Source organism: Panthera onca, chromosome E1 (genome assembly GCF_046562875.1).
Source record: "Panthera onca isolate mPanOnc1 chromosome E1, mPanOnc1 haplotype 2, whole genome shotgun sequence".
Lineage (NCBI taxonomy): Eukaryota > Metazoa > Chordata > Mammalia > Carnivora > Felidae > Panthera > Panthera onca.
In genome coordinates this window covers 47,952,443-47,971,248 of record NC_138352.1, presented here as the reverse complement: position 1 = coordinate 47,971,248, position 18,806 = coordinate 47,952,443, and positions in this window count along the sequence as shown.

Here is an 18,806-nt window from a genome sequence, read left to right as displayed (position 1 = left end):
TGCAAACTCATGATTTTTGGAAGGGGTGCAGATATTTGACAATGTCTGGGGCAGGATCTTGGGCATGTGGGTTGAGGGACAGTTGAGAAGGTCAATGAGTAGATGTGCAAGGTGCTGGGTGAGCAGCCAACCTGCATATACAAGTTTATAAGCTCAATGACATTGACCACAAGAGACAGTGACTGTGATTTGGGTCCTACAGTCTTCGGTGAAGGAGAGCAAGTGACAACTAAGGAAGAGGGGAGGGAAGTAATGTAGGGTAGCATGAGCTTCAAAGGAGCTACGTTGGTTATGTGATTGTGTCTTTTGGGTTTTTTTTTTTTTAATTTTTTTAATGTTTATTTATTTTTGAGAGAGAGAGAGAGTGTGTGTGTGAGGGAGGGGCAATTGACTGAGGCACCCAGGTGTCTCTAGGTTTGTTTTTTTTCATAAGAGGGAAGGAAATAATTGTCTGGATGTAGCTATGGCAAACAAGGAGGACCATCATCCTTCCACTGGGTCCTGAGCTTTGAGAGAGTAAGAGGGCACACAGTCACCTTGGGTTTCAACTAAGGCAAGTGGGTGTTGAAAATAGTTGACATGTTTGAAGATATAGATGAGTTTGCTGATCACTTAGTGGAAGTTCTTGGTGGCAGACTAGCAGAGGTTAGGAGGGAGGGAAGAAATACAGAGTTGGTTAGATGAGGGGATGTATAGATACATTTTTATTAAAAAAAAAAAAAAAACAGGGGGCACCTGGGTGGCTCACTTGGTTAAGCGTCCGACTTCGGCTCAGGCCATGATCTCCCAGTCCGTGAGTTCGAGCCCCGTGTCAGGCTCTGTGCCGACAGCTCAGAGCTTGGAGCCTGCTTTGGATTCTGTGTCTCCCTCTCTCTTTCTACACCTCCCCCCTCGCACTCTGTCTCTCTCAAAAATAAAATAAAATTAAATTAAATTAAATTAAATTAAATTAAATTAATAAAAAACAGGACTAGCATTGCTGATTGGTAAATAGCTTGCTATAATATAATGACATACATCTATATGTGTATAAAATAATCTTTTCAGTAAAATAACGACAGAGAATCCCACCAGCTTCCAATTTTATTTTATTTTTCTAGCATTTTAAATGGTTTCCCCTGTCCATTTAGATGTCTTGGGCCCTCGGTGGTTTGTGGCTTTGATTCTGTTCAGCCCCGCTGGAAAACAAAACATTAGGGAATGCATTTGGACCTCAGTCGGTGCCCAGCAGAAACAAAACAGAATATCTATTTCATTAGCACACCGGGACCTGGGAGAGGTGAGAATTCTCTGGAAAGAAAAGTACAGGAGGGCTCGGAGAGATGTCAGCCAAGCCCCACAAGCTCTATTTTACTTCTTGACAGACCACATCTCCATCAAAGCAGCTGGACTAGACAAGGCTCTCTGGTTAAGATGCTGAAATTGATATTCAGATTAAAGGTAATGTGAGGATCTCTCTCTCTCTCTCTCAGACCAAGGGTTTTGTGTGAGGGAAAGCAGCAGGCAAATCAAAGGAGGTGCTGCGGCTCCCAAAGAAAATGAGGACAGAAGAGGGTGATGGAGAATATGGTTTAAATGACCGAAAGAAAGGCTGCACTTGTCTATACAGGTCTGGCCTGCCCATCAGACAAGTCAGACTGGGAGTGGCCATCTGCTGCTCTAAATAATGACAATGAGCCACCTGCAGTGACCCAGCTTTTGATTGCCTCAGCAATGTGTTGGTACAAGGACCCAGCTCATCTTCCTGGTGCTAAGAAACACGTGGAGCCATTCACTGGACGCTTAAAGGTATTACAGTGAGGGCGTCAGGGTGGCTCAGTCAGTTCAGCGTCCAACATTGGCTCAGGTCCTGATCTCACAATTCGTGGGTTCAAGCCCTGCATGGGGCTCCCTGCTGCCAGCGCAGAGCCCATTTTGGATCCACTGTCCCCGCCTCTCTGCCCTTTCCCCGCTCTCTCTCATTAAAAAAATAAATATATAGGGGCGCCTGGGTGGCGTAGTCGGTTAAGCGTCCGACTTCAGCCAGGTCACGATCTCGCGGTCCGTGAGTTCGAGCCCCGCGTCAGGCTCTGGGCTGATGGCTCGGAGCCTGGAGCCTGTTTCCAATTCTGTGTCTCCCTCTCTCTCTGCCCCTCCCCCGTTCATGCTCTGTCTCTCTCTATCCCAAAAATAAATAAAAAACGTTGAAAAAAAAAAAAAATTAAAAAAAAAAAATAAATAAATATATAATAAAGATAGTACATGATATGTTAAATGGGATAATATATCCAGCCTGCCCAGTGCATACGAAGGCTACTTTCCTTCCACTTCATTGTTTTGTAAAAACACAGTGTAACAATGGATAACACACATTCTCTAAAGAATTGGTTTTCTTTCCCTCTGACCTTTAAAATTGCAATCATTACAATATGAAACTATTATTGGTACTGTTGACTCTAAGTGACTTTCTTTGCATTAAGTGGAATTCTATGTGAGATGGGTCCTCTGTGACCCTCTATCCAATAAGGTTTAGTGAAGTTGCCTCACCTGGAAGGTGGTCTCGCAGCGAGGATGATAATTAACCATACTGAGATGCTCCTGAGTGTCAGCCAGGTACTGTGCTTAACACATGTTATCCCCTTCCCCCAGAAACTCTGTGGGAGGGGTATCAGTATCCCAATTTTATAGGTGAAAAACCCTGAAGCTTAAGAAGGTTCTGCTGCTCAGCCAAGCCTATTTTATTAACGATCAAATTCATGAATAAAAGGTTTTCTTTAACTTCTATCATGTTAGCGGTGGAGCATAGCTGACCTTTGATTGGAACCTTAAGGCAGATTTTAAAGCCCTATGAATTTGTTACCTAAGCCTAGGTCACTGAGATCAAACACAAGAACATACAGTCAAACATGACAAGTGTATATTGATGCCTATCTTATTTTTCTTGAACATTGATGACTTTGATCAAAACGTAACTTCAACTATAGGAATCTGCCCTTGGGTGCGTCCATGTCTCTCTGGGCAATCTCACTCATCCTTACGGCCTTACCTGCCAACTCACTTCTGATGACTTCAAATCTTTAATTACAACTCAATCTCTTTCCTGAATTCCAGATCTATACATATCCAACTACCCATGAGAGATCTCCTCCTTGCGGTTCCTAAGGGACCACTAACTCAATAGATCCCAAATAAAACCCATCCCATTTTGTCCCAAGTAAGCTTCTCCTCTTCTAGTCCATGCCCACCCAGACAGCTATAACAGGAACCTGCAAGTCTTCACATGGAATGGAAGACATTCTTCCTTCCATGGAGGGAGACAGAAAAGTCTCCCTCTCTTCACGTATCCTATTGGTGGCCAAGTCCTGTAGAGGAGAGGTTCTCAGGGTAAGATCTCTAGATCACCAGCAACAGTAATATCTGGAAACTAGTTAGAAATAAAAATACTTAGACTTCTCCCTAGTTCAGCCTCTTTGTAGGTAGGACCCACTAAGCTGTGTTTTAACATGCCTGCTAAATTGACCTTCCGTAGTATCTCTCTGATTACTCCACTCCTGAAGCTTTTATTGTGATCATTTCCTAACCAGTCTACCTTTCTCCACCCTTAGTTCCCTCCATGTTACCCTCCCCTTTCCTACCAGAATGTTCCCTCTAAATGCAAATCTGATCACGTCTCTACCCTACATAAAATTCTCCAGTGTTCCCCCAATGCTTACGCAGCACTGTCTACTAGAAATATAATATGGGTCACATATGTAATCTTTTTGTGTGGCTGCTAGAAAAATTTTAAAGTTAAAAAATAAAGCAAAATTAAAAATTAATTCGAGCACTGTTACGGAACCCAATATATCAAAAATATTATTGCAACCTGTACCTAATATGAGAGTCACTAATAAGATATTTTATATTCCTTTTGCATGCCAAATCTTTGAAATCTGGTGTATATTTTTATGCTTACATATCTCAATTCCAGATGTTAATTTTTCAGTGGAGAGACTTGACTTATATTTAGATTTCATGCAATTTACAATGGAGTTGAAAGAGCACATGTGCTTATCCAAGTTGTTCCAAACATACTTAAAAGTTTTCCAGTAACCGAATTGAATCCATTTTTAAATTTAAATAAATTAAAATTAAAGATTAAACTGCTCAGTTACACTAGCCACATTTCAAATGCTCTATAATCCCATGTGGCTAGTAGCTACCGTATTGGTTAGTGGGGTTTAGAGGACAAAATTTGATCTCCTTGGTATGGCTTCCTAGGCTCCCTGTGAACTAACTTCTCTGACTTCATCAGTATGTCCTATCTTCGTCCCTTGTTGCACATAATGATTCCGTTACGCAGAAGTGCATCTCCTAAGATATTCCATGTCATTTCACACCTTGGGCCTTTTCCCATGACTCCTTCTCTTCCTCAATCACTCTGTCCCCCCATTCATGTGTCAAAACCCACCAATTTTTTAGATCCAGCCCAATACACTGCTCAATTGTTAAGCGTCCCACCTCTGCGTCCCAGGACTGATTAATCCCTCTTTAAATGGAATCAAACTCTGTGTAAATTAAATCTCACATAAGATTGTATTTCACTTACTTGTTCACAGGTCTCTCATTACTAGAGAATAAACTAAAAATAATACAATAAATAACATAATATAAAAAATAAAATAAAATCTTGTGTTATTCATTTTTCATATTCCTAGCATTTAGAACACCATCCAATGCTAATAGACACTTAAAAATGTATGTTGGGTTAACAAATAGTTAATATCCCAAAATTTGCACCCTTTTCTCTGTGACACACTCCCCTCTGTGGCCCTGCAGGGCAGTGGTTTACTAACACTGAAGAATTGGATGTTTTGTTGTAACTGTCACATCATAGCGATTTCCCCAAAGCTCTAGGAGTGAGATGGGCTTTCGGCCTTCCCATTTCTTCCTTCTCCAAACGTGATGATGCACACCTTTACACGGCTCACAAAGGATTTAGAAATAAGACTGTAAGTTCTGGGGACTGTTATCATTCTCTGGTTTGCTCAGGCCAGGTCTCTTAACCTTTCTGAACCTTGGTTTTCTCATCTGTAAAAGGGGGGAGGGGTGACAGTAGCCGCCCTCTTCACAGGGATGTGCTAACTGAATGCACTAAGTGATGTAACGTGCTTGGCAAACTGTGACGACTTAGGCAAACCTAAGGGCTTATTCTCATTTAATCTCAGAAGGTCACCAACACAGACCAAAAGAGGAATCACCTCCTTTAGGCAAGAGTCTACATTGCCTAAAGAGGCATGAGAAGAGGGAAGTGCATGGATGAGGTGCCTGATGGTGAGGGTAGGCTGCCCCCGTCCTGCTTTCTTCATCACATTATATTCCTAGACGGAGAAGATGCTGTTTTACCCTCTCCACTGGTTCTACATCTGGCTTTTTTCCCCTCCAAGTCTTCTCTTATCCTCTTGTGATCTTTCTTCATACAGGCTGCTAGAGACAAGGTCTCTGGAGTCAGGTGGAACTGAGAAGCAAGAACAACATTGTAAAGCTATTGGGTCTTAAGATTGACATTGCAGTCCAGGTATGAGCTGTAAAGATCTAATGGAGTACTTGCTGAGCCGGGCTCCCCTCTGCCCACATCCATCTCCCAAGAGGAAGGACCTCAGCAGGTTCAAATGAAAGCAGAGGCTGAGTGCACGGGGAAGGGGCCCTCCCCGGAGCCAGCTTCAAAGGGGGTAGGATGACAGTGTTCCCAGGTAAGTGTGAGTATGCAAGAGTAGAGGAACCTTCCCTGATTCCTGTCTGGGACCCAGGAAGGTGTTTGTCATACCCTTGTGGTCTGAGGGCAGAAGGTAGAGATGATTATGCGAGAGGCTGAGAGCAAAGAGCACCTGAAACAGCCACTGGCAGTTTCCTAGGCTCCAAAGCAGTGTGGGAGAATTCCAGACTTCCCTCTGTCTCCAAGGCAGATGGTGACAGATAGCCAGCAGGTAGATCCGGACGGCGTCTGCGACATGAGGAAGCTGATGGGCAGGTAGCCACTCCACAGATAACCACAGCTGGGGATCAGGAAGAGGTGGGCTCACGGGTGATAAATGACACCCAGGTATTCAGTGCCACCCCCACCTCTCATGCCCACCCAGCACACGAGACCTTGAATGGAGACACAGCCCTTGGAAGTCCCCGGAAGAAGAAAACATGGAATTGACATCCTGGAATTGGCTTGACTGAGGATTCAGTAAGGAGGGGTCCAGGAGGATGGAGAGATTAAGTCAAGTTACAGAAAATAACAAAATAGGGATGCATTTTTGATACGCATGAGAGATCTCACATCCTCTGTGAATAGTTGTTTGTATGTCTGGATCCCTGCTAGACTATAAATCCCCCGATGGGATGCTCTGTGTCATGCATCCCTGCTTCTCCGAAGCCAGGGTTTGCACATCATAAGCCCACCTGACAAGTCTGTGAACTTGCTCTGAAATGAGCTGAGTTGGAGATCATATGTTTTCTTGGCAAACCCAGGCTGTGTCCTCTCTTTTCCCTTGCTTATCTGCTGTCACAACTCAGGACGCATGTATGCATTCTTACACTCACGTATCCATCCATGCCTTCACTCAGAGAATATTTATTGAGTTCTTGAACTGTGAAGCTCTACAGATGTGAGTGGGGACGGGAGGCAGAGATTTAAAATGAGGTATTTGCATGTTTTGCTTTGTTTTGTTTTAAATTTTCGAGAGTCCTTTCTTATCACTTTATTCTGGCTTCACAGTCACAGCAGAGGCGAAGGGAAGCAGGTGGTGTTAACTTCACTGTTGAGGCGAAGAAAAAGACAAGTTGAGATTTGACCAAAGTGACACAGAAATTGATGGTAGAGATGAGGGAGGAGGGGGGCGGTAGGGGAGAGGAGGGGAAATTTAGTTCTTCTGATTCTTTGTGCTCTTACGTAAAAAGACACCAGAACGTATGTTTGGGTTAAAAGTGCCATCAGCCAATGGAAAGAGCCACCACCAGCCAGAGCTAGAACATTCTCAGCAACAAAATTAATCAAATAGTATTTAAACCCAAAGTATAAAATAAATATCCATGAGTCTATACCGATATAAATAAATGATTGAATAAATAAATAAACGTGGGAGAACAGCCAGATATCTCTGAAGAAGAACCTAGATCATTTATTTAGATATTCTGCTCTGAAGGAGGTACAGCATAACTCTCCACTCCTTAAGTGTGAGCTGTGCATAGTGACTTCCTTCCTAAGAACATAGTATGGAGAGAAAAAAGAGTAACTCTATGGTGAAGAAACTTGACCTCAGCCAGGTGATCCAGGTCAACATCAACAGTGATAAGTCAGGTTGACAGTATGTACCCTTGGTAGGATGTAATGAGAATGGCACTTGACCTCTGTGACTATTCGTCGCCAAACCTGTAGCCTCAGTCTCACTATGAGAAATCATCAGATGAATCTTTGTTGAGGAACGTTCGACATAATACCTGACTAGTACACCTCAAAACTGTCAAGGTTATCAAAAACAAGGAAGTCTGAGAAACTGTCACAGGCAAGAGGAGGCTAAGGAAACAACATGACTTACTGTAGTTTGGATGTGATCCTGGACGAATAAAGGAAATTAGATACAAGCTAAGGAAATCTAAATAAAGTATTGACATTAGTTAATAATAACATCAATTTGGGTTGACTGCGCCTCGTATATCTCCTTAATGTAAGATGTTAATGGAGGAAACTGGATGTGGAGTTATAGGGGAACTCCCTACTGTTGTCACAACTTTTCTGTAAATTAAATTATTCTGAAGTTAAAAGTTAATTAAAAGTTGGAGAGCCTGGGTGGCTCAGTCGGTTAAGTGTCCGACTTCGGCCCAGGTCACGATCCCATGCTTCGTGTTTTCGAGCCCGGTGTCGGGCTCTGTGCTGACAGCTCAGAGCCTGGAGCCTGCTTCAGATTCTGTGTCTCCCTTTCTCTCTCTGCCCCTCCTCCACTCATGCTCTGTCTCTCTCTCTCTCTCTCTCTCTCAAAAAATAAACAGTAAAAAATTTTTTTTAAGCTAATTAGAAGTGAAGTGAATTTCAGGGGTGTCTACATAGCTCAGTCAAGCTTCCAACTCCTGATTTTGGCTCAGGTCATGATCTCACGGTTTGGGAGTTCAAGCCCCACCTGGGGCTCTGCACTGACAACACAGAGCCTGCTTGGGAGTCTCTGTCTCCCTCTCTTTCTGCCCCTACTCCCCACTCTCTCTATTTTAAAATAAATAAATAGACATTTAAAAAGTGGGATAAATTTTTAAAAATAATACTCATTGTACAGTGAAAAAAAGCACAATAAACTTATTGCCAGCATGATAAGGGAAAGGATGGGAGGAAAGAGCTATACTAGATTTTACCCTGCTCTCCCACAAAACTGTAGCATTTACAGCCAACCTTGGTTGAAGTAACACAGAAAAGGGTCCTCGTATTCCTGTCACAAATATGTGGCTCCTCCAGTGTCTGGCAAGTCTGGACAAACACATTTTCCATGCCAGCATCTCCAGAATCTTTGATTTCCAAGGTCAAGAAGCCCACATATTACTCTTTGGGAATTCTTCTGGTTTACCTGGAACTTGAATGTCTACCATATCATCCAGTTAATTTTCAGAATCCAGGAATCAGTGAGAGAACGGGGGTCAAAATACCTTTGAGTATCACCTAATTGCCATGCCCCTGACTTGATCCTTCTCAGTTTGTATTCCTTCATCCATAAAATGATGATCCCGGGGTAGTACAAGGTTAAATGATATAAGGTATGCGAAAGCTTTCTGTGACCTAGAAAGGGCTGTGAAGTTTTATTTTGGAATGTCCTTGTCTTTTGGGAGACTAGGACGGCCTGTGTCTTTTCTTCTTTTAAACCGTGCTCTGGCTTAACCGCTCACTTCAGTTCAATAGGCATTTTTCAAGTATCATTAATATGTTAGGCACATTAACACGTGCCTCACCTGGGTAATGGTGTCCCTGGAAATATAAGAAGATGGAGACACTTCACAGTTTTTCAGAGTCTTCCTGGGAAGAGCTGTATGTGGCTAGATGGATACGTTGCCTGGGGTGGGGATTATAACCCACAAGAGGCATGCATCATTTACAACACCCTTGGTTTTTGGGCATTGAAACCCAAATCAAAATGGCCTGAATGAGTTGTTGGCTTACCTAACTGGAAGGTCCAGAGTCAGGTAGACTTTAGGGTTCAAGAGTACAGTGGCTTAACTATAGCATTAAGGATGCAATTTTCTCCTTTTTCTGTTCTGTTATCTACAGTGATGGCTTTATCCTAGAACTGGCTCCCCTCAGGGTATGGGATGACTGCCAGCAGCAAGCGGAGTTCTTAGCTTCCTTGTTCACAGTAAGGTGGGGTGGGAGGGCACTTATAAAACTAGAGCCACTACCCATGACCTTGACTACCCTATCTTAATCAGACACTCCTATCTCCACTGCCTTGCCAGTCCCTAACTATGTATGACTTCCTTGTCATCTTGAAATTTTATTTATTTTTAATTTTACTTATTTGTATATTTACTCATTTATAGTCAGCTCCCCCACTCCCCCTGGCTCCGTAAGGTCATGGGTTTCATCTTGTTCACCTTTGGTCCCTTCTAAGAGAGCAGGCCCCTCCTTGTTGACCTACAGGAAAGACGCTGAGTCTGCTGCGAGGGGTTTCTTCTCTGTCCTCCTTCCTAAGCCCATGCTGATTCCTGCCTGAGTCCTGATTGCTGGGGTGGGGTGTAGGGGGCAGAGGAGTGCTACCAATCAGGACGTCACTAGAAAAAGAGGACCACAGGTGCCCTGCGGAGTAACGCCTTTCTAAACAAAGGCAGCCCAAGTTGATATACTCCGGGTGGAAAAAATAGGAGGTGAGGCGAACAGCCTGGGAAAAGATGGGAAGATAACACTGGTGGACACATTGTCCTCAGAGGAAGGAGGGAAATGAGTGGTGGGTAGCAAAGTTGGTAATCAAGTGGGTGAAGAGCAAAATGACATAAGAGGAAGGTTCAGGACCAAGTGTGAACAGAGGGTGGGTATGGCAGAACTCCTGTCATGCAGGCCTTCTGTCGACATTCCTGAGCGTGCTAACCACGCTGTGCATGGCCGTGCTCCAAGGGCCCTGTGAAATAGTAATAAGAACTCCTCACATTTTCAGAGCATTTCATAAATTACAAAACACATTTACAGACATGATCTCACTTCATTGTCACAGCCATCCTGTGGGGTTAGTTGGATCATTCCTATTTTGCAAGTGAAGACACCAGCCCTCAGTGTGATTTTCCAAAAGCCACACGGTTCCGGAGAGGGAAAGCTGGGTGCAGATACTCTCTTTCGAGTCCTGGGTTCATCCTATTTCAGTGCAGTTGAAGAAGGATGGGTAACAATTTCCTGAGATGGAAATTCATCTTAGGCTTAGGTTTTTCTGCCTTGCATTATGTGTCTTTCTGTGTAGAGTGGAGTTGCTGTGTAATTCACAGTTACACAGCTCCTTCTGTGTAAACATGAAATTTTTCATAATAAAAAGTTTAAAAACATTGTAAGAATAGAGTCAAGTTGTTTGGTCAGGCCCTGGCAGAGAAAATCAAGGGAAGGTCAGGCCCCAACGAAGTCAGGTGCTCAAGGGTTTGGGCTTCAGTGCTTTAAGATTTGACTGAAAGAAAGAAAGAAAGAAAGAAAGAAAGAAAGAAAGAAGAGGGGAAAAAAAGAACATTTGGGAATAAGGAATAAGAAAAATCATGTGTGTGCTCAAGCAGCTAAAAAAAAAAAAAAGCACAAAGGAATGAGTTGTTCCCTCTGGGTTTTATATTCTCTTGCCAGATCCTTTAATTATGCTTCTATTCTTTTTTCCCAAATTTAATTTCCCCCCAGACTTAAATAAAGAGCAGATGATGTTTCGTAGAAGGCTTAGTAGAGTGGCCGTTCGGAAGTTATTTTTGTCCAGGTGCATGTCCTGGCTTGATCTACAATTCACTGTGTGGTCTTGGGTTATTTACTACCTAGGAGGTTCACTTTCTCCAACTGTAACAGAGGAATTAGAACATTTGCCACCAAATGGCCTCCCAAAAAAACTGCAAAAGAAGGTGAGGTGATGGCCATGAAGGCACTTAGAACACTTCCAATGAGGAATGTCTCAAGCTGGAAGATGTTCTGATTACAGCATTTCTCAGAATCACCTGGGTTTGTGGGAGTGGCTATAGTCCAGGGCTGTCTGCTGCCCAGGAATTAAAGCTGGAAGGACGTTAGCAATCCTGGCTGGATCCCGGCCGGAATGGGACCTCAGATCTTTTGAACTTGTGCTCTTTCTGCTTCTCCAGGATGCCTCCTGGTTGGTCTGGCTGGTTTGACATAGCTTTCATCCCACCGGAAGGTGTTATCAGTTGGCTCTGATTGCTTCAGGGAACAGTATTGTAAGAAAGGGATGGGGTCAATCCTTGATCATCCATGCTAAGGGGTGAAGCACGATCTCAGAGAGCAGGTGATCTCAAGGAGTGTGGGTCCTTTTAATTCAGCATTGCAATTTAAAAAAAAAAAGTTTTACTCTCTTAATTTTGTTTTGCTCAAGCTGAACTTTACAAGATGGAAGAGGGAGGTGGCCCAGACAGACTCTGGGTGGTGGGAGGGAGGTTATCTAGAGTTGAGCCTGGCTTAAGGTTTTCTCTCTGCTGTCACTTGTGAAGACATCAGGACACATCTGACAGCCTGGTCTCCAGTTTCTTGTCTTCTCAGCACTACTGATGTCCTTTTAACAAAAGGATGTCATTGACTATCAAGTCTCTATTTAATCATGCATTCATTCACTTATTCAATAAGCATGTTCTAAGTAGATCCTATGTGTCAAGAACCTCCCAAGGATCAACAGTACAGGGATTAGTAACCTGCCTTTACTTGATGGTTATTGTACGGATCAGATGAGCACAATGCAGTATGATTAATAACTATCACAGTGGAATTCCTGAGGAGAATGTGAAGGAGGAGCCCTTTCTAAGCCCAGCAGAGTCAGAAAAGACTTTCAGGAAGAGGTAACACTTGAATTTGGACTTGAGGGATAAACAGGGATGTTCAATGTGGATGGTGGAAGGTGAAGGCAGGGAGGGCATCCAGGAAGAGGGAACAGCATGTACAGAGGCATGGAGGCATGATGAAGCAGTGGCATATTTGAGAAATAGCAAGCCTCTTGATTGGCTGGAGGCTACCTGGGAGTGGGGAGAGGTGAGTCCACACAGGTAAGTAGGTACCAGATCCAGCACTAAGCTTATCCTGAAGAAGAGGAATGATATTAGAGAATCAGACCAGATTCTCATTTTAGAAAGAGCCCTCAGGTAGAAATGTAGAGACTAGATGAGAGGTATGTGAGATGGAATGAGCGAGGTGGATGGGATGGGGTGGATGGGGAGGTGGATGAAATGGATGGGGTAGGGTGGGTGGGATAGAAGGGATAGGATGGGACGGGGTGAGGTGGGTAGGGTAGGGCAGGTGGGATGAGGTGGGAGGGGCGGATGGAATGGGATGTGCTGGGGTGGGTGGTGTGGATGACACTGACTTTGAGGTGGGTGTGGGACATCCATGTGAAAATAGCTGGTGGGCAAATGGGTTTAAGAACTTGGGAGACAGCAGAGTGTGAGGCTAAAGATCCTCACTATGCATGTGGGTGAGGCCACTGAGGATTAGAGGGCTGAGGAAAACCCTGGAGGAACCAATATTTAAGGACCGGTAGAGGGGGAGGAGCCAGGGGGGTGGAAAAAAGACTCAGACCAGAAATTTGGGGAGGTGTGGGATGGAAACCAAGGCACAGCAATGTTAGGGAGGCCAGGGCTGGGGAGATAGAAGAAGGGAGAACAGACAGTGCTAGCAAGTTCCTCAGAGAAGATAAGAACAAGACAGACCCCACACGGGGCCAGGGAAGACCTGGTTGGTAGAGCCAGCACTTGGCAGCAAATGTGCCCGAACAAGAATCCCAGTTGGGAGCAGGGCCGCCATTCATACAGGATGAACCGAGCTGAGGAGGAGAGCAATCCGCCTGCACCCCTTTGCCCTAATTCCTAGCCAAGGGCTCTTGCACAGTCTTCAGAGCACCTCTGATGAAGGATAGTTGGGAACAGAATTCAGCACTGATTGACTGGCAGGTCCTGTGTTAGGTACTTTATGCAAGTAATCTTGTCATAGCCCTTTGAGGCTGAGAGCACAATCCTCCCTTTCAAAATGACGAAATCAAGGCTCAGCACAGCCAAATCACTTGCTCCTCTCTTTCCTCTCCACTGGTTGCCAGGTCACAACCCCCAAAACACATCGGTGAAGAACCATAACTGTGCTTCCCATCTGTGGAGAGCCAGTCTTCATCTCTGACAGGCTCCAGCTCCTAAAGTTGATGAGCGAAGAAGAGAAACTTGGGCCAGATCTAGGAAGAGTCTTACTGAAGGCAAGCCAAGGTTGTAAGATATCAATTTCGGTAAATGAGGGATTTCATTCACTACTGAGAGTAGGGGGATTTTCGCTGAGCTGACACAGCAGGATACTTGCTAAACTTGAACTAAATGGGCCAAGGACAGAGCTCAAGGTCAGGGACTGGCCAGAAAGAGGATTCAAGGAGCCTAACTCAAGTTTGGTTGAAGGAGAGAGTCTTTGTTACCCCTGTGTCCTCTTAGCCAAGGCTGTTCTCTGCTCACTCAAAATACTCAAGTTGTGCCTTCTGTGCCAGGCATTTACTGTGGCCTCTGCTGGAATGTCTTTGCCAGCAGGTGTCTCTGTGGCCAAGGTCCTTAGCCACACCTCCTCCTCCTCTGTGCAGCCTTCCCCAAGTGCCCTATTTATGAGCTCACATCCCCACCCCTGCTCAGTATCTCCCCTGCCTTTTTTCTCCATAGCACTTATTAAAACATTACAAGATGTTTTACTTAGACATTTTATTTATAGTCTATTCCCCACCCCCCACCCCACCCCCCACCCCCAGCAACCATGTCAGTCCCACGAGGCAGGGACGTATATCCGTTTTGTTCACTGCTGTATCCCTAACAACTGGACCAGCATCTGGCACGTAGGATGGGCTCATTCTTTGCTGAATGAACTGGATGCCCAGATGAAGGTCTCCACAAATACCCTCAGATCTTGATTACCTACGTCAACAGGAAAGGATAATAATCCCCAATGACGGATGATCTGCCCAACCAATTCATAATGCACTTTACCATGTGTTATTTCAATTTTAATACAGGACTGCAGGGATTTGCCTTCGGTAAGAATTCGATGGTGTTACGTGGCTCTGAGGGGTGGAACAAAGGAAAAGGAAGCCCAGAAATACTGGGACAAAGAAGCCCATCCGGGATTCAGTTTGCTGCAGAAAAATTCACAGGCATACGAGATCATCTTCCATATATATATGCAGACTCCTATATAAGGGACCCTCAGTGGGCACTGAATAGCTATTATCTCCTCTTCCACACATCCTATGCAGCATTTCCCAAGGGCACCTCCTGCTGTTCCTGAACCAGTTCGGCCTCCCCCTGCTGCATGCCCCTGCACAAGCTCCTTCCTATGCTTGGAATGTTGTCTTTCCCCTACCCTGTGTCCACCCACTGCCCCCTCACTTCTCCCCTCTCTGTAATTCCTCCCTCACCCTTCAAGTCTCAGCTGAGATACTGCCTAGGAAGGACTCCCCTGGGGAGAGTTAATCACTTCCTCCTCCAATAATAGCATCCAATACAAACACTGTAATTATGTTGCATTATAATTGCTAATTTGTTCCCAGTCTGTCCTTCTCCCCAGAAGACTGTAGGAGCCTGGAGGGCAGAGACTTACTTTACTCAGTACTGTAGCCCTGGCCACTAACACGTGTGTGACTCACGGCAGGACTGCGGTGAATGACCGAGGGGCTGTAGGCATCCCAGACGCTGTAAACAGGGAAGGAAAACATCTTGCCCGGAACAGCGATTTCTCAGTCATCATTCCCCGCCTGGGAGGCCAGGTAAACTCTGCTTCAAAGGAACCTGACTTGTTTAACACACATGCTGCTGAACGGAGGGCTGTCATTCAGGCTGGCGGAGTATACATTTGAGGGCAGAGTTTACCACAGGGTTCCTTTAAATAATGAGTTTCTTCATTGTTTTCCAAGGCAAGAGCTGAATCAGCCAGGGAATCCGAACTCAGCCCCGCACACTTTCGCACAAGGGCACCCCAGGTGAATGGCTAGCTTGATCATCGTCACTTTCTCCTTGTCTGTACACACTGGCTATGGGCATCTGGATGGTGCCCAAAACCAGATCCGGAAAAATCTACGAGGCCTCAAATCCAGATTAAGAGAGGAGGGGCAGAGAATCACAGCAACAGGCAAGGTTTTCGTTTTGTTTCGTTTGTTTGGTTTTGCATTATAGCATCCCCAATGTCTAGACCGGGTCCCTGGCACATACCTGATACTCCCAGAATATCTGTTGAATGAATGTGTGACTAAGGGACTCTAAAATATCACCAAGAATGGAGAAGACGTTATAGCACTGCAGTTAGAAATAACTCTTTAATGAGCCTTGAAGGGTGGGTCTGGTGGGTGAGTCTCCCAAGAGGCATACTCTCAGAAAAGCAGATGGTGACCAAACTGCTGTCCAAAGAGTGTGGGTCCAATGAACTAAACTTTGGTCTGACAGTGGAGTATGCACGTTCCCATCTGGGCACAAAAGGAGAACTGCCCAGCTTCCTCCTTTTCTCTCATTTTCCATGTGGTGCTCAGCTCCTGTCTCAAGAAATAGTGAATATTTGAGGAACATTGGCTACAAAGGGCATAAAATCATTAGAAAGCCGGGAGTGACCACATGCCTCCGTATAGCCTTGGCTATAACTTGACCCAGGACCAGTTTTTATTTTTATTTTTATTTTTGAGGGAGAGGGCGCAGGGGACAGAGGATTCAAAGCAGGCTCTGCGCAGACAGCAGTGAGCCTAATGTGGGGCTCAAATTCACGAACTGTGAGATCATGACCTGAGCTGAAGTCGGATGCTCTACCAACTGAGCCACCCAGGTACCCCGACCCAGGACCACTTTTAAGAGCTAAAAGATCACAAGATTTTTTATTTTATTATTTTTATTGTTTTTTGAGTGTAATGAAACTCTTCCTTCAGGTTGATTTTGCATGAAAAATCTCTGCAGGTGGGCTATAACCATAACTTTTAAAGCTTGGCCATATGGGAAGAAAGCTAGCATTTATCCAGTGCCAATCATATGCCAGAATGCATAAACCAGACACTTCTGGTAATTATTCAATCCTTATGACTGCACTATGAGGGAAGTGCTATACCCCTTTTGCAGATAGGAACTGAGGCTCGAGGGTAATCTGTAACTTGCCTCAGCTCACCCAATCTGTCACAGGCTGGCTGATGAGTCCACGCCAACTCAGCACACAGCTCACAGATGGGCTTCAGAAAACACTCGTGATTTTAAGAGAACCAAATCCTCTTGATGAATACATTTTCCTGACCTTTTCAGCGACGGACATGTTTGATTGGGCATACGGAGATTGGCCTGGCGCAGAACGGCAAGAAGGCCTGTGATCCCTCCAAGCAGATGAGGTAAGGCTCCAAAGCATATTTCCCCAAGGCCCTCTTAAGCCCAGCCAGTCTGAGCTTAAACCTTCTGACTGCAGTGCAAGTGTGCGGGATAATGAGCTGCGGAGGAAAATGGGAGGTGAACAGGCTCCTGATGAGAATAGCTTAACTCGCCTTGCAAAGCGGCTCGAGTGCACAGTAGCCCTGTTTCTTGGGAAAATAACATCACGGATACATTGCAGAGATGTAGGTGGTAATGGCACAGAACGTAAGAACATGTTGGCACTGTCTATTTAAAATAGCAAGAGCAGCAGAAAGGCATGAATGCAGTAATTCTAACCCCGTTAAACTAAAAACATTCCTAGGGCCCTCTTGGGAGACTTTATTTGGCTTCCCAAGGAGGGAGGTGAACCAGCCTCTTTGTGGTCAGTTTCGTTTGGGGATAGTCGTGTTCCACTCTTCACCTAATTGGCATAGAAGAGTAGACATAACCCAGAGACACCCAGTAAAAATGTGGAGGTTTGGAATGAGTTTTATTTGTAAGAGGTCTTCCCTTGGGTAGACCCATTAGGAAACCTTTAACAGGACTTGCACTCCCGAGAATGAAAACAGACGCCAGGCTTCCTGGGTTCAGTCCAGTTCTGCCACTTGCCTTGGACAAGGAAACTCATTCATCTGTGTTTGTTTCCTCATCTGTAAAATGGGGATAATAAAATTATCTACCCATAAGGATTTATATAAAGGTTAAATGAGATAATCCATGCAAAGGAGCACAATCCCCAATATATGGGAAGCCCTCAGTTGTTTATTATTATTACCTTACACACCCAATCACAAAGCTATGCACTGCAGCCACTGCAGTACTGTTTATAATAAAAACTGGGAACAATCTAAAAATCCAAAATTGAGGTGCCTAGGTGGTGACTCAGTCGGTTAAACATCCGACTTCGGCTCAGGTCATGATCTAGTGGTTTGTGGGTTCCAGCCCCGCGTTGGTCTCTGTGCTGACAGCTCAGAGCCTGGAACCTGCTTCGGATTCTGTGTCTCCCTCTCTGCTCCTCCCCCCCACTCACTCTCTCTCTCTCTCTCTCTCTCTCTCTCTCTCTCTCTCAAAAATGGGTAATAAAACGTTTAAAAAATAAATAATAAAGTAAAAAATAAAAATCCAAAATTAAGTCAATGATTAAGCAAAATAGACTGCATATCCAGTCCAGAAAAAAAAGACAGAGCCTTTGAAAATGCCGGCTATGACAAAGCATAAGAGACTCTTAAAAACTGAGAACAAACTGAGGGTTGATGGGGGGTGGGAGGGAGGGGAGGGTACGTGATGGGTATTGAAGAGGGCATCTTTTGGGATGAGCACTGGGTGTTGTATGGAAACCAATTCGACAATAAATTTCATATATTAAAAAAAAAATGCCGGCTATGAAAGCTATAGAAGAATATTTTTTAAGTGTTTATGATAAAATAAGTGGAGAAAAGAGCAGCATACAAATTACAATCATATAGTACAAAAACCAAGTCCTATAAATTGGGGGAAGGGAGATTTATAGGAAATACATGAAAATGTATTAGGATGAGTGAACTCTGGGTAATTTAAAATTTTTCCGTGCTCTGTTTTCCCAAGTGTTTTATGTATTTTCAGAGTAAAAATATATGAAATAATATTTAAAAGTTATGTAAAGTTGCTGCTTTTTGAGGGCAATTTACACTAAGGCTTAAGGAACTGAGTGCTATTTTTTTTTTTTTTTTATTTTATCAATACTTTCAGAAAAAGAGGACCTAAGGGAAGTAGGTAGTAAAATAATTTTCCCGGCTTATAAATCGGTGATAGTTGGTTCTCTGGAAGCTTCAGTAAATAAGGTTGGAGTTGTTCCCTTATTTCGGACACACTATCTAATATTTTCTGTGACAATTTCTCATCAGCTTTTCTGCATTTGCTATGGACATTCTAGCTGACCCTTGGTCAGGGAGGCCAGTCAGGCCAAGGGACCTAGAAATAGTTATCTCCAGGGAGTCAGTGAGAGCCTGCTACGGTGTTCATGATGGACAAGAGGTACTTGGTCCAAACCAGGTCTGTCCTAAACACACTTCATCGTCGGTCTTTCTCCTCTAACCCGCCCCTCCCTCTCTCCTTTTGCTCACTGCACCCTTCTGGTAAGCCCAGTGCTAGGCCACAAGTGGAGCAGAGGTGGATGAGACTCGGCTCCTGCCTTGAGGGAGCCCAGCCCAGGACAAGAAGGAGCAGACAAACTCAGCCCCAACGCAACACGACAGAGGCCACCATATCAGTGCTGTGCAGCC